Source organism: Cupressus sempervirens, chromosome 10 (assembly GCF_028749045.1).
Source record: "Cupressus sempervirens isolate cs-2001-9-10 chromosome 10, ASM2874904v1, whole genome shotgun sequence".
Lineage (NCBI taxonomy): Eukaryota > Viridiplantae > Streptophyta > Pinopsida > Cupressales > Cupressaceae > Cupressus > Cupressus sempervirens.
In genome coordinates this window covers 169179725-169203897 of record NC_143127.1, presented here as the reverse complement: position 1 = coordinate 169203897, position 24173 = coordinate 169179725, and positions in this window count along the sequence as shown.

Here is a 24173-nt window from a genome sequence, read left to right as displayed (position 1 = left end):
GGGATTTCATCACCCCTTGGGATGACCTCAACTCCTATGTTCTGCTAGAGTATAAATATTGGGAGGTGAATCCAAAGGCACCTCTCTTGGAAGTAAAATTATGTCACTACTGGCTAAGCCCCAAAGAACTTTATACCTTTGGGAAGTGAAGGTGAAGACTTGCATTACCATCTCCTCCCGACTATGTGGCACTATTTTCCTTCATCTATAGATTTGGGGCTCACATAACTTGTGTATATTGAGGACACCCTCTAGTTGATCTTTATACATCATAGTGGAAGCCTTATTAGGATTGTTGATGTGTTTGGTGTGCTTGAGTGTTTAATACAAAACTAATACAAACATCAAATAGGTCTAAACAAGTGAAATGGTGAGCTAAACATTCAGTGAGCAAATGGTTGTAAGTAGGTCCTCTTGACCTATGCTTATTTTCATAAGTCTTTGTACTTGGACCAACATTTGAGATTCATTGGGCATTTTTTTCACAACATTGGTCTTACAATTAAGGTTATTTTTTTCCTACCATGTCTGATAAATTCAAACTTAAGAAGGTGAAGTTATCCAAACCATTTGCTCACAAGGAACCAAAAAACCTAGTGCACAATGATAAAATTTTTTGATACACCATCAAAGACATCAAAAAGGAAGAGGATAAGCATGATTGTTATGATAGGATTTATATAATGCAAGACATTGAGAGTGGTCCACTTTCCCTAGAATAAACCCTAGATTTCTATTTCCAGTAAGGGAGGATTAGCTACCTACATAGTGACCATATCACCATCATTTTTCTCATCACTCTATTCTCATCTCATCTTTTTTTTGAAGCTTCTAGTCTTCCATTTGCAAACTTTCCTCTAGAGAAAATGATCATTTGAACCTTAATCCTTCAGCCCGAGAACATCTTAGTCACAACACTTCTAAGATTACAACACTAGGCCTTTATCCACAAACAAACATTTATAAGAGTTGCACTCACTCATTTGGGATCATAAGTCCATCTCCAAATATTGAGTCCTCTATTTAGTGTCCTATATTGCCTAAAGATCATTTGTCCATCTTTGGCAAGAAAAATATACTTTTATCCTATATCACACTTGCTTTGTAGAGTCAACAAGGTCTTTTGTTCACATTTAGGTTTTTTTCCCTTTTGTCATATAAGGTTCAATTTCTCTCTCGCATCTTCTCCTTCCACAAGCTTCCACCTATCATTTTGGTCACAATTATATGGTACAAACACAATCTGATAGATTCACATTTAACCCCATGTCTCATTTATTGGAATCACTAAGACAAAAAGAGATGGAGAATCCTTTCCCTCCTCAATCAACCCATTGGGGAACACATTTCCCCCTAGTACAAACTTTGGTATGCCTAACTAAACACCCACACAAGAACCAGAGAATCCTTTTCGAAACACTACTATAGGCAGTAACACACATGATGAGGAATAAGTCTACTAAGATGAAGAGCCCATTGAAAATAATGACATTCCTAATGATGTTCAAATATTTATTGTATACCCATGTAACTTGGAAATATTGGAAGAATCTATTAGGGTGAACAAAATTGAGATCTTCCTAAACCTTGTCAAGGATGGTGTTAATGTCCCTACGAATTTTGACGAGAACACTTTGTTTAGACAAATCACCAAAGATGGTGCTCTGGTATTGCCAAATCCCACCATAGCACAAACATCTAGTAAAGGAAAAGAACCTACAATAGGAACTAGTGTTATACCTACATCAACTCTAGTGCAACCCACGTTCCAACTAACTGCAGAACACATTCAAAAAATCATTAGTTCTATGCCCAACACAACTACACATGCTAGTATTTTGCAGTCAACCTTGACAAGTCCAACTATAGGATGCTTAAAAATTGGTCTAGTACCTATCCAACAAATGGAAATCCCAACACAACCAATGTATTCCTCTTATTTACACATGCCACAAAGTATGTTGAAAACATATGTGCCAATCTCAACAGCAACATATCAATACATTGGCCAAAGTCGGGCACCACCACCTCCACCACAACCATATAATCCATTTGGAAACTCATAGAACTTTGGAGGTGGATTCAACAACAATTCACAACCATCACCGATAAAACCAAACTAGGATTTGGCCCAACAATTACATGAACTTCAGAGTTTTTTCCACAATATGAGCAACAAAGGGATGAAAGATGTCTCTTTTGAGGAAACCTTCCCCTTTCCATTTGACAGATCTATCAATATTATACCATTTTTGCCAAACTTTGAGATTCCAAAGTTTGACAAATACATAGGAGAAACATGTCCCATCACACATCTCAAAGAGTTTTTTTGTCTTATGTCAAGAAGTTGCCTATAGTAAGGATTATCTTAAGAGGCTCTTCACACAAAGCCTTGGAGGCCCTACACTTGAATGGCTAATGAACTTAGCCAGAGGATCCATCACCTCCTTCAATGACTTGACGAGAAAATTTGTAGCACTATACTCATACAATATTGAACATCATGCCTCCTTGAGTAATTTGTGCAACACAAAAAAAAAAAAACTAGTGAAACATCTCTTACTTTCTACAATGATGGTGGCACCTTGCAAACCACATACCTTATAAAATTGAATATTACCACCTTGTAGACATATTCATTAAAATTTTGATTCTTGAGATGTCTTTCCAAATGAAGATGGCTAGTCCTGAAGACTTTGCAACATTAGTCAAGAGAGGAAAGAATGTTGAAATTGGACTCTTGGACAAGGGTTCCATCAAACACTATAGGTCATCATCATCATCAACTAATGAAATGAACCATAATGGAAAACAAAAATTCTAGTTCAAAAACAAATATGTTACCCACGATGGTGTCACTAATGTCAATAATAACAAAAACAACAACTATTGTCACTGAAACAACAACAATTCAAATCATGACACTCAAAATCAAAATCAAAACAATAATTAGAGCAACCAACAACCTTGCAATCAAATACAGTTCTTTCCTCGCAACAAAAACAATACCCATAACAACCACAATCACAATCATGACCAAAATATAAAGTTCACTAACTTTTGTGAACCCTTAAATGCCATATTCCAGAAACTAGTGGATCACAATTTGATGGTTTTTCCCAACACATGACCTTTTGACAAAAATCAACCCAAATCCAAGTGGTATAGAGATAATGAATACAACAATTATGACAACATCAAAGGAAAAGACACTAAGAAGTGTATCAAGCTCAAAATCTTCATCCAAAACCTCGTCAATGATGGGGAAATTGAGGTTGAAGGAGGACTACCCTCTAAAAGTGTTAAGCTATAGATCTTTCAAAATTCATTCCCTAACCACAAAAATGACAACAAAAATGGAAACAACAATAAAAATAATATCAACTAAGCTTCCACATCTAATGCACTCCATTATGACTATTCTACTAACCAAATATCATGCTTTGACTCCTTGTGTGGCAAAATTGAAACAATTGATATATGTGGCTTTGAATCCATGTGTGGATGCATTGAAGAAGTAGACACCCATGTAAACACTCATGTACTACGAGTAGCTGATTGTGGTGTAACCACTTGGTGGGGAAGAATTACTTTACAAGCTTCCACTCCCAATCCCACTAATCCATAAGTTTCACATGTGCCTATTGCACCATCCACTTCACGAAGAGCCCCTTCTTGCTATGATGTCTTATCTTAGTTAGGGAAGACTACTACACAAATATCCATTCTTGAGATTCTCACCACCTCACCTATCCATAAATAAATCCTTAAGACTACTCTTCTAGAGTCTCGTGTCCCTAAAAACATCAATGCATCTCAATTCACTACCATGATCAGAAATCTTGTCGCACAACAACACCTTGTCTTCACAGACAAAGATTTATGAGGTCCTGATCACCACCATGACTTGTTGCTCCACATTGAAGTCCTTATAGATAATGGATCTAGTTTAAACCTGTGTACATTGAAGATGATCTGCTTCTTGGGGCTTCGATAATACTTTCTAGACATCAACAAAAGGATAACCATTAAAGAATATGATGAAAGAAAAATATAATCAAAAGGGGTTATCATGCTACCACTACAGGTCAGACATGCCATAATCAAAACTAAATTTCATGTCTTAGATTTGAACTTTCTGTATAACATCTTACTCAATAGACCTTGGATACATACATTGAAATCAATCCCATCTACTTATCATCAGTGTTTAAAATTTCTGCACCAGGGAAGAGAGGTCATGATTCTAGGAGATCCTTTTCCTTTTGATTTTTGTAAGAGATTGGAAGGGGCCCCAATGAAATTTTGTCCAATCAGTGAGTTTTCTAAGGTTATACCTAGATCTCTCACCATAATGGAAACACCTTCCACAATAATTCCAAAGTCATCCAATATTGATTCTAGTTCCTGTAAAGGAAAAGAGAAAGTTGAAGCCATTGAAGTCAACACTACAATGAAGAAGGTTACCTTTAACAATCAAGGAATGGGAAAGTATAAGTTTGAGAATGCCTTACAGATTGGACAACTATCACTCTCCCCCTGATCCTTTGGTAAATCTTCCAAAATACCTCCTTCTACAAATAAGGATACTATGCATGTTAATAAAACAACCTTTGAACATTTGGGTTCTCTTAGTGATGAACAGATGTAGTCTAATATCTTAGATTGGCTATATTATGATGGTAAAGATGATCATGTGGAATTTCCTAAAGATAAGTATGCCAAGGCTCCTCACATCATTGAACACATGGGGTATCATGGCATGGGCCTTGGATCTAAAGAAGATGGAATCAGAGAACCCCTTAAGGCTACTAGCTATTTTAAAGGAATATGTTTGGGATCCATTAAACCCAAGGTGTCCTTTGCTGAACCCTATTGTATGGTTGAACCTAATTCTAAGATTGAAGAGGAGGAATTCTTCGAAGTACCTTTCCAATACATTGAGGATGACCTAGATTAACTATTTCCATGTGATTACCATAGCTGACCTCTCATCCACCAACTTACCCCTGACCAACCTTGACATGATAGACTAGGACCTTCAAGACCCACCATCAACTCTCGATACCTATAACTCTAATGAAGTAGTGATGGAACTCTTTGAACTTAAGAATGTCCAAGATTAGGGGCAAGAAATACAATACAATGAGGAAGCCTACTTTGGTAGCCAAGTCAACTCTCTTAGTCAAAAAAGTAAAAAAGAAAACAAAAATTAAAAAATAGAAGAAACATCCTCTAGTGAAAACTCTTCTAGAGCACTCTTGGATGAAGAAAAAGACAAAATAAAGGACATATCTTCTAGTGAAAACCTCCTAGAGGCACCAGAAGTAGGAGAGGTTAACTTTCCATTCGGAACTCTACCACCAAAAAAGTCATCTATATTGAATGAAGACATAATTCTAGTTAATGTGGGTATGGTAGATAATCCACAAATCACCTACATTGTTGCTACCTTAAGTACATAAGAACAAGAAGTGATGACTCAATTCCTACAAAAAGGAAAAATCAATTTTGCATGGACATACAAAGACATGCCTAGCTTAGACATAGACTTAGTTGTGCATCACCTAGCAATGGATCCAAAGATTAGACCTGTTAAGAAAAAGTTACGCAAGATGCATCCTAAAGGAGCACCCTTGGTAAAAGAAGAGTTGCAAAAATAATTAGAAGCAAAGATCATTCGACCTATTGATTATCCTGGGTGGTTTTCCAACATTGTTCCTATCGGAAAAGCCTCTAGGGACATCTGCATATGTTCAAACTTTTGAGACTTGATTCTTGCATGTCCTAAGGATGATTTTCCACTACCCAATATAGACATTATAGTGGATTTGACTACCGGACATGAAATGCTATCTCTAATGGATGGTTTCTCTAGTTATAATTAGATTAGAATTGTCAAAGAAGACCAACACAAAACAACATTTACTACCCCATGGGGAACTTTCTATTACCAATTCATGTCTTTTGGCTTAAAGAATGTTAGCACCAACTATCATCGTGCAATGACCACAATCTTCCATGATTGTCTACATGTAATAATGGAAGACTATGTGTATGAAATCCTAGGAAAATATAAGACATGTGACTCCCACATTGTTGTTCTTACCACCATATTTGAAAGGTTGGAGAAATATAAAGTCTGCCTGAACCCTAAGAATTCATGTGTTTTTGGGGTCCAATCCATAAAGTTGTTAGGTTACATAGTGTCAAGAAGAGGCATTGAGGTAGACCCTACAAAAGTGAAAGTAATCATGGAAATGCCTCCACCTACTACATTGAAACAACTCCATAGCTCTCAAGAGCGATTACAATCTATCAGAGGGTTTGTGTCCCAGTTAGCAGATAAAGTCCATCTGCTCCAACACTTGCTTCAAAAAGACACCAAGTTTCAATGGGATTGCCTATGTCAAAAATCATTTGAATAAGTCAAGGTATACTTAGCTAATCCACTAGTGTTAGTTCCTTCAATCCTAGGGTGACAATTAATTCTCTACATTTCTTTTACTATAGTTGTACTGGATGCTCTTTTAGAACAAATAGATGACAAGGGAAATGAGCAAGTTGTTTACAATCTTAGTCGAACGCTAGTTGGCTGTGAGTTGAACTACATTGCTATTGAGCACACTTTCCTTTCTCCAAGGTTGCTCACACATGTGTGAGCACACCTTGAGTTATCTTAATCATGAATGACTTATGTTGACTTTTGCATGGCTTGTCCCTTAGCCCATGTGTCTCCCTTGTGGCACCTATGTGGATGTCACATAGATGCCACATCTTCAAGGTCTCCCTCAAGCCTATAAATAGAGCCCTTGTCTCAGGCATTTTTTATCTCCTCTGTTGAATTGTTATCATGTTAGTATAATTTTAGAGATTTCTTAGATATTTTCATTCTTAGAGCTAATCTTTGGTAGTTGTTTGCATTATTTCAATTCCTAGTTCTTGGATATTTTCATGGTAGCATAGAATTGCTAGTTTACTTCATTGCATCTCATTTCTACTTCACATGTTTCAAAATCCTTTTGAGATTGGCTTACTCATGGTCACTTCTTGAAGGTATTCTACATACACTTAGTATAGATTCATACTTGCATTCTTGCATTCATTTGAATGGTTTTGAAGGGATTCAATCATAGTTGTGTTTGAGGAGAGCACATCCACATCCCTCAACTCTGAGCACATCAACATGGCCTGTTGTGGGTGCCCTTGTTGACTTGCTCTTGAAGTTGCGTGGGACTCTTATCTTTTGATTGGATTGGTTCTTGAACTCAAGTAGATTAGTTGTATTTTGATTTACTCGAATCTTGATATACATGTACAACTAATGTTTGCTTGTTTATGGGTGCTCTCAAAAAATTAGGTTTTCGTGTATACACCTGTTTATGGATCTTGTTTTGGAAATTGTATTTTTTAATTGAAATCTTTAGTTTGTAGCTTATTGAACTATTTTTGTTACTAAGACATTTTTGAAAGGAAACAAATTGAAACCCTTGAGATAGGAATCAATGTTTAGAAATTAAACATAGCTAGGGTTTTATTTAAAGTTTAATCTAGATTGAATGGTTGATTTGATTTGAGAAAATCAGTGTTTCTTTGTTCTCTTTTAATTGCATTCCATGCATGTATGAAACGCCATACAAATACACACACACACACACACATACACACACACACACACACACACACACACACACACACACACACACACACACACACACACACACACACACACACACACACACACACACACACACACACACACACACACACATATGGGGTGATTTTTTTTATTTTATAATTTAAAAAAAAATTAAAATTTAAAAAGGAAGAGGGGTAGAAACCCCCTCCGGCTGCAATGATAGGGAACACTGCCAAAGTGGCATGGCTGCCAAGGCAGCCCACCCCCTAATTATGGGGCTATTTTTATATTATTCATTGACTTTTATTTATTAAAATAATGATAATAATTTATAATAAATAATTTTTATTTATTTTTTTATCAGTAGACAGCCAAGGCCTTGATTAATTTTATTAATTTAAATAAGAAGTTACAATAGCTTATCTCCATTCAAACGGGCACTGGTAGGAAAGAATAAAGAAGATAACCTCTAGTCTAGCCCAGGACAGATGTCCTATGTTATTACATTTTAAAAGGGGCATACCCTAGTAAAAAATTTTATAAATAAATTTACATTGTGAGCAGGGACATACCCCTAATTGTAAAAGACGGTGACCCATATATCAAATCATAGATTAACTTATGCCAACATAAAAAGGAGAGCCTTTGAATGAGAATATCTCGCTCAAGTCGATCTCTCGTAATCCTAGCCATCTTTGAATAAACATTAGAAAAAAGCATATGAAGAAGCCAAAAAAACAACCCACCATCCTTATTTTCGAGGGGACTAATTTCCCATTTAAGATGAATTGCAATCACCTATGTCATAGGTTAGTACCTTAACTAATAATAATAAAAAAGGAGCAATATACTAAAACCTACGAAAAAGGCCTAAAGAGAATAAGGAACAAACAAAGGAAACATTGTCAAAGAAATCCAATGAAAAGGCTAACAATCGGTCCCAAGGAATGGGATCTACTAAAGCATGCCTAAATTAACTAATAAGAAGGAAACCAAAGATAACAGATATTATCAACGATCTAAAAATGAAGCTACTAAAATAGCTAAGGAATATGAGAATCATAAACAGATCGATATGACCATATGAAAAAATCATATAAATTTATCAAAGCTACTAAGTCATGATAAGAGTAACTAGAACACACATCTGATCTTACTAATTCAAGAGCAATTTAACCATAATCAGATAATTTTATAACCATGAGACTACCATAGCTCACAATCCTCGTGGTCCTTGAGATACAAAGGAAAATCCAAATCAAATTGCTCGCTCACATTGCACGCATAAGGAAGAGAAATCTCATGTATCATAAATTAAACATTTCCTTCCCTAGATTACCATAGTTTATTTAAGACTATGCAAGAACGTCAAAGATTTTGTGATAGAGTATAGACTCTATTCCACATAGAAATGCTAGAACACTAATCTATTTTATAATAAAGAAGAAAATTTTAATCTTCCTTACTTCTTGAATAGAATGGAAGCCAAAGCTCTGTCAGTAAGAAATCAAATAGCTCAACCAAAACATGATATCAAGACTATCATTAACTACCCACCGCAATTTTGTCTATCAGAGAGGTAGGGTATAACTTGAGCTAGTGCAAAATCCCAATTTAGGGAGCTCAATAATCCTCTAGATGGTCCCAACAAAGGAGATTTGACAAATAGATGTTCAATAATACAAAACTAGATAGATAATGATAACTGAAAATGGGGAGGCAAGCAAAAGTCCTCATTGAAATGAAATGAATCCACATCCTAAGACAGGTCTGCTCTAATTTGACCTAACTAAACCATACAAACTATGCTAATTGATGATGCCTATTTGAAGCCCTACTTAAGTGGAACCATCCAACTAGAAAATTGCAACCATACATAATTGAAATGTAAGATTTTTTAACCTAAAGTATTAAAATTTATGCATAGAACCAAAAAACCATAAGAAAATAAGGGCATAGTCTAAATACCAAGTACTATATATTTAATATTATTCATAAATATACATAAGATAAAGTCTTGAGAGAAACAAAATCTCAAGCTTAGGATTTAATACATAGATCTGATCATGTCGCATATAATTAAGCTTAATAACAAACCATTAAAAATATAGCAAACTATGAGACCCTATAGTACTAACCCTAACCAGAGCAACCTTCCCTCGATCAAGTTGGGCCCTTGCCTTGCTTCCAGTAAACCATAATCACTTCTAGGATGTTGTTGGGCTGCTCCACATAGTAATTTGGAGGAAACTCGAAGTCGAACTTTGCTTTGCTAGTTTTTTCTGCATTTGGGGTACAAAACTTCGGATCATCAAGATTGTCAAATGTCACCCCCGGTTGAATATATGCATTGAAGGAATGAAGAAAGTTGAGAAGCCACTCCTTTCTCTCATCAACAATGATCCCTTGCCATCTAAGGAGAAAGTGTAAACTGGCCTCTATTTTAGGCCACTAGTGATAAAATGCTAAGCCCTCGCAAATGACCAAGGGAGGATGGCGATAAGTGGTTACTAAATCCGGATGTCCCAAAGGTAGATTCATATACTTCTTTTAAAGGGGAATCCTAAAATTTCTATCAATGCTATACACCACTTGTTCCAAGCCCTTTCTCCAGGTTGGGACAAACAGATCTTGGCATAGCCTGATGATATCATTCACCCCCACTTTGGCTCTTGCCAGGCAGCTGATAAAAGACCCAATGATATCATTGTTGGTCCTCCAAGTATATTGATAATCAAAGACTCCCTCCCCCAAAGCTCAACTAATTGCAATTCAAGACATGTCATCCACAGGATACAGAATCTGATTCCACCTCTCTGGTTTCACTGACCCACAAAATGCCATGGTTCGACTTTCTGTGTCATGCCCAAACTGCGAGGGCAAAAACACACAATAATTTTTTTTTTTAAAGTTAAAAACTAAAAAGTTCAAGTTTGATAAGTTGTGATCACAGTTTAAGTAAAGGTTCTCTATACTGATAAATTATTATTTTCGTTATTAAGATGATATCGATAAAAGTTATGTTATTACATTATCTTTCCACACAATGTGCATATTATATAAATAACAATTTAAAAGAGTTCGTTCCAAATAATTATGAAAATATAAGATCAATAACTTATTAAGGAAATATTACATCTACCCATACACCCATATAAACTATTAAGATTATGATCAATTATTAACCTATTAAGTAAAACTAAATAATATTCGAAGACAAATTTTAACATTAATACTAAAAATAACTATTCATTAAGTTATAACTTTCTAAGGTAATTAAACAATTAAATTAATTTAAAGCTAAACTAACTACATACTAACAAAAAAAAAACATACTAATTCTTATAAAGAATTTTATTAAATCACTTAATCAAATTAAGACTTAACAAATTAACATTTAACTATGTAACTATCTAATTACTAAACATTAGTTTCAACTAAATAATAACGAAAAATTTCTAAAATTTATTAAATAACTAAATTAATTTAAACTAAACTAGTTAATCTAAAATATCTTACAAATTAAATTAATTAAACTAACTACTAAAACAACTTACAAACTAATACAAATAAATCTAATATAACTAACTAAAATAAATAACTAAAACTAATTACTACCTAATCTAAAATCTAACACTAACTTATTTAAACATTTAATAAAACACAAATTAAAATAAACAATAAACTAACTAACATTCTAAACAACTAAACTTATTTTAAAAAAACATACTAACTACAAATTAAAAACTTAAATATAAAACTACCTACATACTAACCTCCTACCCTAAGCTACCCCTACACCCCCCCCCCCCCCCCCCCCCTATGCCAAGTGGCATGACAAGACCCTCCACCTGCCTATCATAGGTTTGTGCGCTGCCCAAAGGCTTGTGCACGCAGACCTACCCCCCCTTCCCAATGACTTACACATGGGATCAATGGGGAGAAAAAAGAAAATTAAAGGTTTTGCTTTATATGCATAGTACTATGCTAATTTCATTTCACTCCCCTTACCATGATTTGACCCCTGTACTTGCTAGTAGGGTTGGGGATTGTGATTAGATTTTGATTTAAAATTTTATTATTATTATTATTATTTTTAAAGAATGGACATAAAGTCGTAGGCTTAGTGCCTTGCATTCTAGCCTCTAGGAGTTAATGTAAAAGTTTTGTTGTTGGGTTTAGGATATTTTAGGATAGTTATTACTAAAGTTTTATAGTTATCACTTAATTGTTTCTCCCATACAAAAGACAGAGAGTTTTTTACTCTCTTAAAACCTTTTTTTTTAAAAAATTTATCTAAGTATAGAATTACAAGCAATGCATGTATTTTTTTTTTGGTCTAAAATTTTTCTAATTATAAAATTTTTAAGTGATATATTACCAAGAGGGGATTAAATTTTTCTTTTCAAAGCAAATCTATAAGGACTTGTTACAACTTAATATACCAAGAATTTGAATTATCCATTTTAATCAATAATGCAAGAATTGTTTGATTCAAATATTCATGCAAACTGAATCTACATCCATGATCATAATTTTCATTTTCAACATATATGAAAACTTGAAATTTTGCCAAATTAAACATCATCATTATTTCCATCCTATTTTTTGATATGCATCCATCTAATTTAAAATTTTGATTGAATCACATGAAAAACAATTATACTTAAACACCAATTTTATTGGTAAACCTGATTCAAAGGCTCAGCCGGAAAAGAATCAGGAAGAAAACCCGACTTCGTTGCCAATCCAACAAAGTTTGAAATACAATTTACTTAGGATATCAATCCTAAATTACAACAATTAAATTGAATTTTCTTCATGACCCTTATCAAGGGATTCATAAAAATTTTTGCAACACATTTCTAGAACCATGGATGGAACATAATTCTGATCAAGTGACAACAAGCATGACCAAGAACAAATCAAACATGCATATTCATACAAGGCTTTCACAATAGGATTCACAATGAATCAAAACTAGGGAAAGATGGATTCTTCCAACCAGGAGAAGTCAAGCACAACACCAAACAGATGCCCAATCGGGGCTATAAACCAAAAACTTTCGTTCTTTCATTTCAACATACCATAATCATACAAGGTTTGTGCTAACAGGTAGGGGCCTATAACACCCTACCCTTTCTCCCTCTTCTCATCCTAAGAAGAGACTCTACACTGGTTGGAGTCCAACTAAACAGACCTTTCCCAAAATTGGTCACTTCTGCCCTATCCAAGGGTGAGTAATACCAAAACACCCATGCAAGAAAATCTCAAAATTTCCAAACATAAACATGAAAAGAAATCATCCAAAATAACATGGTTTTCAAATCTTCCCAACATACCCAGAAACATACAAACATTCAAACAACAACAAGGTAGCATAAGCATGAAACAAGAATGAAATCTGAACAAGGGAGAAGACAATTCCTACCTTCACAAAGAGGTAATGGCAAATGAACAAGTTTGATTAGAGCTTTCTCCCTTCCTTGCTTCAATCTTCAAAGACTCCTCTCTAAATGTAGAGATTGGGTAACAACCTCCACTAGTCCAAGAAGGGCCTCTAAATAAGCCTCAAACTCAACCACCAAAAGGGTCAATAACTACTCCACCCACTTACAATTCTAGAACCTCCTAACTCAACTCACACTATGGTTAAACACTAAGTGGAGGTGGGGTAATGAAACTCATGGTAGCCATAGTCAATTTTCGCACAAAAGCAAAAAGAGACTTTTTGAGTGGTCTCAAAAGTCAATAAAAGGGGCTTAGGGGTTGGAAAAGACCCCTAACCCATACCCATACCCCTTGGGTATAAATATTCCATGTTTTAAAGCCTTAGGAATAGGTTTAGAGCCAAACAAAAGTTAGGAAATAATTAGGACCAACTAACAACTCTAACAAAACAGATTAAGCACTAATCCAGATTAGGGTAACTAAACTTGATTAAGAATCAAATTAGCAAACTGATACTAGCTAAATCTAACTTAGATCCAAAGGCTACATAGCTAACCCCAGCTAGCACACTGAAGAACGCAAACAATTCACGAGTGTCAAGTGATACTTAAAAGAACACAGTTACGAACATTAACATTTACTGATCGCAGAAGGATACATACATACATCTCACAATACAATACTTGAATTACGAACAACAAGGTTTCCAAAATTAACACATAGAGATTAGTTAGTTTCCTCCGTAGGGTTTCTCAGCTAAAATATCTGCACACTCATTGCACACATCAGTAGTCCCATTAAATCACATGTACATATATGTATACGCATCAAAAATTCACATAAATTGGAACATACATCACTCAGGGTTTCTTTCATCCTACTTAATTCTTAACCATTAAAAATCTCTTAAATCAAAGTATCAATCCTACATTTACCGATTTCATCAACATACATATACATAAAACATTAAATGACAAACAACAAATATCTGAAAATAACATCACACAACATAAAATAATATAATATGTTCAAGTATCTGTTAATGTCTCGACATCTTGAGTTGTGAGTATCAAAATGATAGAGTAACAACTAAGGCTATGAAGGGTCGGGGCGAGGCCTCGCATTCTGTAGCATGGAATAGATAAATGTTTGAATCCATGGTTACTGGCTAGAATGAAAATGAAAGACATTGATGGGGACACCTAGAAATAACATAAGGAAATGTCTAGATGCAATCATAGGAACCATATGCGTGATGTCATTAAGATGAGATCATTTGTTGGCACTTAAATGCAGAGTACCATGACACGGGAAGCACCATAAGAGAAGGCATGATTACACGGTACTCAGAGAAGCCTAAAACTATAGCTTTCATTATAATAATGAGGAATGTGCAAATAACTAGTCGAGTAATATATATACTTAAAAAGCAAGTGTTACTATGGGTGGACAAATATGGATAATGTTAAACTTAGGGAATGAAACAAAGATGACTATTCTAATGTATAAAGTGTGAAGTCACCCCATCGACATAGAACTACCAATATAAATATTAAACATATTAATCTTAATCTAAATGAAAATTTAGAAATAAAGAGGATAGAAAGCATAGAAAAACACAAATTTAAAGAGATCGAGAATAGCCATCATTGAATATCAATGAATTGACTCCATCTACTCCTGAGTTTGCTAGTTGGTCCACAAGTTGGTTACCTTCCCTATATATGTGACAAATCCTATAGTCTCCGAGCTTATCTATTAAGATGAGGACCTACTCTAACTTGGAATTGAGAACACAGTTAGGGGTTGATCTTTTCCTGATGGCATTCAAGATAATTTGGGAGTCTCCTTCAATGATGACTTTGGTTAATTTAAGCTTAAGACATAACTGAATATCTTGATAAAGAGCTTCAAGTTTTGCTAGGTTGTTGGAGGTAGGATGGATTGACATAGTTTTTTTAGCTATCCAACACCCAACATCATTGTTTATTATACATCTGATGCTAGCTATACCTAGGTTACCATGAGCAGCTTCGTTGAAATTCAGCTTGACCCAACGAATAGGTGGTGGCTTCCAACAACAATTTTTCCTAGCCTCTTTATTATTCTTTGTATAGAATAAGGGGGGATTAATCAAATTAGGCAAAGTTTCTTCATGAGTCCATCCCAATTCGAGAAGGAACCTTCCTCTAACCGCGAGTTTCTTAAATAAGTGTTGGTAGTTTCTACAATACTAACTTCTATTTTAGCAGTAAGATCTTCAGGATTGAATCTCAAATTACAAAAATGCAACGATTCCTTTCCTTCCAAATTTCCCAGACCATAATTGAAGGGGAGATGTTCCAAATCTTGGTGTAAACACCCTTTAGTAGATTCATGGGCCAACCTTTAAGCAAATTGGATAGGGATTTAGGGAAGGGGTAGACCAACCCAACATTTTCCTGAGCCACTCCTAGAAACTTTGGGAATAAAGGCAGTTAAATAAAAATGGTTTGTGTCTTCAATGCTTAATTTGCAAAGAACACACCTGGAAGGGCCCTGAATACCGAGTATCTATAATCTATCCATGGTTAGAATCCTACTTTCGGGAGATAGGAAGAGTCCCAGCAGAGCTTTAATGGGATATCCACCAATTCTGGTTGGTGAGCTTCTAAAATGGCCCTATATCCATTTTTAACATTATATTTCCCATCGTTAGAAGCTGGCCAAATTAAAATGTCTCTCTTATCATATTGCTTAAGTTTCCTATCTTCTAGAATCTTCTCAAAATTATTAGCCAAATCAGTATCAAATCCAAAACCATTTAGAGATTTCCATGTCCATTTAGGGGTTCCATCTATATATACCAAAGTCTTATAATCCCTGACTTTGTTACCCCAAAAATCAGACAACTTGTTTTTGAGGTCCAAAGAGATATTGTTGAGTGAAATGGGAGGTTTTCTATCCCAAGAATCCTCCCAAAAAAGGGCCTCATCACCCATACCTACATCCTAGGTTAAAAAATTACAAATCAGCTTATGACATCTTATCATGAAATTCCAACTTTCTAACCCTTTAGGTGGGGAGATTACTCTAAAAATTGAGAGTGGAACATCGGTATTAAGATATTTATTATAAAGAATCTTGGCCCATTTACGATTTCTTTTGTTGTATAGGCGCCAAATAAGTTTTGTCCCTAAGGCTTCATTTTGCCACTATAGGTTTTTGATCCCTAAACCACCTAATTCTTTAGGTTTACAAATACTTTCCCATTTAATGAGAGCCAATTTATTATCTTCATCCTAATCCCTCCAAAGAAAATTCCTCATTTTGGATTCAAATTTTTGGAGATTCTACTTTGAGAGAGGGAGGCATGATAGAGGGAAAGTTGGAATAGCCGATAAGACAGTTCAGATCTTTGTGCATTTCCTAGCCTTTGTTAGCCATCTATCCTTCCAATTGCAGAGCTTGGAATCTAGTTTTTCTAAAGTATTGTCCCAGACCTTGCTTGATTTAGTCCCTTTTTCTAGGGAATACCAAGACCCATTACCGTGTAAATTTGCTGCTCTATGTTTGGCTTAGTATTAATGAAGAAAATTTCAGATTTGAGTTCATTTGCCTTCTGTCCCGAAGCTTCCATATACATATTTATGATGCATTTAAGAGAGTGGGCCTCTGAAGCCAAACTTTTTCTAGGTAGAATAGTGTCATCTGCAAATTGTTGGTGGGTTATATTAGGAAAATTTTTGGTGACAGTAATACCTAAGATCCTTTGTTTGTTATATGCATCTGTCATTGCTCTCCCAAAGGCTTCTACCATGATAATGAAAAGGGAAGGGGATAAAGGATCCCCCTATCTAATACCTATGGATATATCGAAGAAACCTTCTGGAGTACCATTGATTAGAATAAAGATTTTAGGAGTGGATATAAATTTGAAGATTAAATTAATCCATTGATGGACAAACCCAAATGCTTCTAGCATCTTACATAGGAACCTCCAATCAAACATATCATATGCTTTTTGGATGTCCAATTTCATGAACATACAAGCTTCTTTGTTTGAACATGTGGAGTGGATGGTTTCTTGAATGGTGACGATACCATCAAGAATAGATCTACGTGGCATGAATCTAGTTAATTCTTTTGAGATAATCTTGGGAAGGATCTCTTTAAGCCTATTTGCTAGTACCTTGGAAAAAAATTTATAAATTGTATTGCACAAGGAAATTGGTCTATAATCACCTAGAGATTCAGAATCAGACTTCTTTGGAATCAAAGTAATAAATGAATGATTGATTTTAGCAAGAAGAGAACCTCCATTTATGGATGCTTCAATTGCTTTCCATAGGTCAACTCGTATGATGTCCCAGCATTTTTGGAAGAAAAATGCTTGGAATCCATCTGGACCTGGAGATTTATCTAGATCCATGTCCAACACCACCTTCTTGACTTCTTCTAAGGTGATGGGTTTTATTAGGTTTTTGTTATCTTCTTGAGTTACAACTTTAGGAATAACTTTCAGAAGGTTAGTTTGTCTTGTTCTATTTAAGCCTTCATGGTTATTTAGTATATTCTGGAAATGTTTAATGAAGGTATCTGCTATTTCTCCTGGTTTTTAGTTTAAAACACCTTGATGATTTTTGACACAAGTAATTCTATTCTTAGCTCTATTATATAACATGGAGTTATGATTTTTTTTTGTGTTAGGATCCCCTTTCACAAGCCATCTTTCCTGGGATTTTTGTCTCCAGTACATCTCTTCTTTGGATAGTATGTCTTCTTGCTTGGCTAGCAATTCTTTTTCAAGAAGATAACTCTTGTTATCCACGCCCTTGTTAATTACTTCAGAGTTCAATTCTTTTAGTCAGCTTTCTATATCCAATTTTTCTTTAAAGATGTTATTAAAATGTTCTTTGTTCTACCTAAGGATACGTTCTTTAAGCATTCTTAATTTGTTGACAAAGAAATTTTTTTTGAACCTTCACAACTATCTTGAGCCCACCATAATTTGATATTATTGATGAAGTTTGGGTCTAAGAACCACATTTTCTCACACTTGAATGGGTTCCTAGCTGGTTTGAGGGGCTCAACAAATTTGAATTTGACCAGGAAATGATTAGACCTAGCTATAGACGAAATGGAAGACTAAATATTTAGATTGCTAACATCCAGATCTCCCTTTAACATAAACCTATCTAGTCTTTCTACGATATAAGAAAAGTCCTTTCTCCTACTATTCCATGTGTAAATGCCATTATTGGTTGGGGTAGCAATCAAATTATGCAAAGCACACCACTCTTTAAAGTCTTTAGATTCTTTTGATAGCACCTGTATACCTCCTACCTTTTCATTGATATATAGGATAGTGGTAGAATCACCTCCTAGTAAATTCAAGTTCTTATTATGTTTATCCATAAATTGACCAATGTCATTCCAAACTAATTTTTTGTCAATATTATTAATTGGGATATAAACATTTATGATTGTAAATTTAAGGTTCGATTTTAATTTTTGAACATTACCACTAATCTAGTTGTTAGTACTATGGAGTATACTGATGCTAACCTTCTTGGGATCTGAGATGAGGCCTAGACCCCAAGATGCCCCTAAAGATTCTTGAAATAAAAAATACCATACTCCTAGCATCCTACTTATTTTACCTATCTCTACTGAATTTAATTTAGTTTCTTGAATTAGAAAAATATCAAAATTAAAGGATTTGAGGTTATGTTTTAGTAACCTCTTTCTGCTAGGGGCATTGAGACCCCTAGCATTCCAAGTAGTGATATTCATACCTGATTGGGAAGGCACTCCCCCTTCCCATTGTTGAAAATTCAATCTATCTTCTGTTGTTCCCTACTGAGGCCATCTGCTTCTCTAAGCTCCTTCAATGATCTTCTTCCTCTTTTGCCCTTTACTTTGCCACAATTGGGGAATTTGAGCCCTTCTTGAGACATATAGATACCTAGCTAGTCTAGGTTAGCTTCCGCCTTCTACACTATATCAATCTTCTCTATTGGGGACTATTCCTATTTCTTAAGATCAACTTCTAAATTATTCTGATTAGAGAGACCAGATTGCTTAACAAACTCTGAGATATAACCCAATTTAATTTCATTAATGGTATCATTGCACCTTTTCCATGTGGAGAGATCTAAGCTTGTCATTTGGGATTGATTAGCATAGATGTCTTCCAGTTCAATGTTTAATAAGTCTTTTATGAGATCTTCACAGGTGTGGTTTTCCCCCCCTAGTTTAAGGATCCTCTGGATAAGTTCTTCCTTTTGAGCTATCAAGCTTTTTTCGATTCTACCAACAGTGAAAACTTGGACTATTTCCTCCCCGAGTTGATCAAGATTCACTTCTTCTAATTCTACCATGTCTAGTTCAACATCTGTTGGATCCAAGTGGCTTTCCTTATTCAGAAATTCTTGAATTCCTTTAACTGGTAGCTTGGCTACTTGTTCATTGTCTCTTTCCCTATGATGATGCATGCTGATAGGTGTGAAAGGAGAACTACTTGTTGCAACTGGAGTTTTCCAAAACTCGTTATTCTTGACTGGAGTATCCAGATTGTTGTCAACCAGCTGGGGATGATTAGGTTCCAGTAAGACTACTTCCTTTTGGGATTATTCCTCTTCATTTACCTTACAAGAAGTAAAAAACATAAGATTCTCGAGCTCCTCTGATTGTCCTTCTTGATTATCTTCTAAAACACCTGCTTGCTGGAGACAACAGATCACTTCCAGATTATTATCTTCACTTGTCTTATGTAATTTATCTTTTGAACCTTTCTCAGTAGGTATCTCCTCAGATTTCTTATGGATGGTTGGGGTAGTCCTAATAGATTCCTCCCTATTCTCCATAAGTACCTGTCCCTGAGTTATCTGAACTTTTGTATCTCTTCTCTTCCTTCTTTTACTTTTCTTTACATTAATTCTCTATTTCATGTTGTCCACAATGATGCTCTGTAACTTGGGTCTGCTAGATGTGTCTGTGGATTTATCCTTGTCTCTTTAAACAACCTCTTGATAGGATTTTCCACTAGTTTCCAAAAGGTTCTTTTCTCGATGAGTATGCATATCTTCATTATTTGTTAATTTGTCTAAATTGCCTTGATGGTGCCTTTCCTTATGCTTTGTCTTGTGATCTTCCATGATTAGCTTTGGTTTAGTCAAATCTGAACCAATTCTTATGAAACATTACTTTGAAGTTTGATCTTCTTGAAGCATCTTGAGTTGTCTGCTTTTGATAAGAGGTAGAGATCTACTAAGATCTGATGTGTTGGACAACATGTTGAAGGAATGCCTTCTTTCATCATCAAGTCTAATAATATCCAATATTCTGCCCTCATACTTGAGAAATTCTAAATCATATTTGGATCTATTTGTGATGAGTTTTAAATGTTTGTTATTGGATTTATTAATATGACAACTAATTAAGAGTTTGACATTATTGCTTTATTCAAATGCCATATCCAATCAAACGAGATTTCCTAGTGATCTACCAATTCTTTTTAAGATGTTCATGTGCTTTAATTATGGAGGTAGTGAGTAAACTACAAACCAGGAAGGAATTGAAAAATCTAAATTACTTTCATTGCAGTTAGGTATCCAATCAAAGAAATAAATAACATGACCTCTAAACTTGTAATCAAAAGCCTTAAGAAAATCCTTTTTAACTAATTCATCATAGCAATGAAGAGAGAGAATTCTATCAAAGAATTTAGAGATACATACCTGGGCACCATAGAACTCTTCAAGCCAGTCGATCAATTTCTGCAAATCAGTAATGGGACCATTCCAATAGGCGAAAAGGCCTACCTCTTGACATTCTTCCCACTGCTCTTTGCTGTCGTAATCACTAATGATGAGAACCGTGTCTTCAGATGCTGCTGAGGGATGATGGGGGGATTGGGAGAGCCTAGGGTTTAGATGGGGATTTTCACTTACTTTGTGATGCAGGGGGATGTAGGTAGGAGACGAAAGCAAAGAAGGATGGATCGACAAATGAGATGGAATATCTGGATGCTGTGAATGAGAAAAACCCTCATGCCCTAAGCAAGGAAGATTCTAGTTATGGCTTGCATACTTAGTCGAATTGAACATAGAAATCTATTTGTCTAAGCTTGAGACCAAGAATATTTTGGATGGCATCTATCGGTAGAGACTTATTGTCATGTTCTCCTCCCTCTCCATTTGCATGTCTGCCAATAGAGCATAGTAATTTGAGGTATGGACCCTCTTTGTGCCGAAATAACCATAATCGTTCTCCTTGCTTTGGATTTGATGATTATGCAGAGCTTTGCCAGGTAGTTTGGATGTCTGGGGGTGTCGCAGAGAATGTTTTCCTACGTTGATCCTAGAGAAGGGTTTAGGAAGGCTTGCTTGTTTCCTGCAATTCACATTTTTCGCATTTCTCTTTCTGCTCGCCATTTTTTTTTTGTTTTTAAAAATTATATTAAATAATAATATTAATAAAAATAAATTAACATAAATCAAAATTATAAAATAATAATAATAATTAATAAATTAAATTAAATTAACTATTGAATTGGTTTAATTAAAATTACTTAAATTTAATTTAATTATTTTTGAATTTTAATTATTTTTTAAATATTAATTAAAATTGACAATTAAATATGATCCATATTCAATATAATTAAATTTGATAGTTTCTTTGCTTTGTGACTTTTGTTTTTCAAAAAAAAGGGGCGATCTTCTAATAGGTATTTAATCATCGAACTAAGAGGATAATATATGGTTATTAGGAAAATATGTTTTTAATTATGAAAATGAAACTTTCTTTTGATCAAACTAAAATGGAGAATTTTATCAACTGAGAACCTTAGCAATTGAAAACCTCCAGTGTTACTCAAAATTGAAACTTAGAGTATTACTATAGAAAATTGGAATGGTTAAATATCTACACTTGTTTTATTACTTAAAGAGATGCAATGTTTTATTTCATGTTGTTGTTTGGGGTAAACCTAGTTTTGACTAGATAGTTATGTTTACCTTAGGCTTGGTAAGTGATTTGTTTGTGAAGTTGTATTGTAATGTCATGATTATTGTGTTTAAACCTTTGAGGTATTTTGATTTATTGTAATTTGATTTTTGAGATCCTATGAGATAATGTATCTTATCATGATATATATTATTTTAGAATTTCATACCCTGTGAGTTGTATAGAGAATGATTATGCATGTTGGTTACGCCATGTGGCATCTTATGTACTTGTATATTATTTCATTTGATTTCGTACTTATGGTATCCTATGATGTATACTTTTTTATGTATCAGGTTTAATCTTAATAAAACTTATGTATGTGATTCAATGTCATGGAACCCTTAAGAGATGTAATGTTAATGTATTTCTTATGTATGTATGTGAGTTATTGCTTCTGCTATGTTATCTCTTCTTGTTTTAATCTTTTAAATGCTTAGAAAACTTAGTGACATAAGAGGTTAATTTCTTTTGGGTTCCCTGGCAGGACATTACAATAAAGAAGAATTAAGGATTTATGCAAATGTAATGGCACTATCATTTATTTTTATGTGTTCCAAATGCATATTTGAATGTCATATAAATATGAGAAGAGGATACATGTCTCATGAAGAGGCATGTTTCTATATGGTAAATTATAAGTAAATCATTATTAGACTATATATATATATATATATATATATATATATATATATATATATATATATATATATATATATATATATATATATATATATATATATATATATATATATATATATATATATATATATATATATATATATATATATATATATATATATATATATATATATATAGACACACACATAATTCTAGTTAACTTGGGTATGGTAGATAATCCACAAATCACCTACATTGTTGCTACCTTATGTACATAAGAACAAGAAGTGATGACTCAATTCCTATAGAAAAGAAAAATCAATTTTGCATAGACATACAAAGACATGCCTAGCTTAGACACAGATTTAGTTGTGCATCACCTAGTAGTGGATCCAAAGATTAGACCTGTTAAGAAAAAGTTACGCAAGATGCATCCTAAAGTAGCACTCTTGGTAAAACAAGAGTTACAGAAAATATTAGAAGAAAAGTTCATTCGACCTATTGATTATCTTGAGTGGTTTTCCAACATTGTTACTATAGGAAAAGCCTCTAGGGGCATCTGCATATGTTCAAATTTTTGAGACTTGATTCTCACATGTCTTAAGGATGATTTTCCACTACCCAACATAGACATTATAGTGGATTTGACTACCAAACATGAAATGTTATCTCTAATGGATGATTTTTTTGGTTACAATCAAATTAGAATTATCGAAGAAGACCAACACATAACAACATTTACTACCCCATGGGGAACTTTCTATTACCAATTCATGTATTTTGGATTAAACAATGTCAGCACTAGCTATCACCACACAATGTGATGTAGAGCCTCACCTTGGAAAACTCAAGAGGAAAATAGTCACTCAACTGAGTTGCTTCAAGGGGCACATACACCCTCCAGGATCAAACTAAAACCATTCTTAACAATTAACAAACTGATTCTCTTTATACATATTTAAATGATAACATGCAACATGAACTTGAGGAACAATTAAAAACTCCTACAAACTATTAAAAAACTGATTTTTCAATATCTAGTGAAAATTCTCATGCGACATGAACTTTCTCAACCTCCTGTCGCAACATTTTTCTGCACCAAACTTAATAAAATTTGACCTGACTTTTCTGCAATCTATTTGACATACTTTTTTGGGAAAATAAAACCTAAAATCAACCCGACCATAGACTGACCATCAAATAGCATTTACAAATCTTTAAACCTACAACATCTTTTCTCCTTGCGTGGATTTTAGAACTTGGACTTAATAAAGACCAATCAAATTTCTCTACATTTGAATCAAAATACAAGGACAACTCAGTTCCTTTCAAAAATAAAACTAGATGGTTCCAAACTAATTTCTGATCAACCATAAATTATCTCATAACAATCATGCGATTAAACATGACAGTGAATAGATAAAAACATTCACCAATCTAATATCTGGATTTCGAATGGTTGCATATATCCATA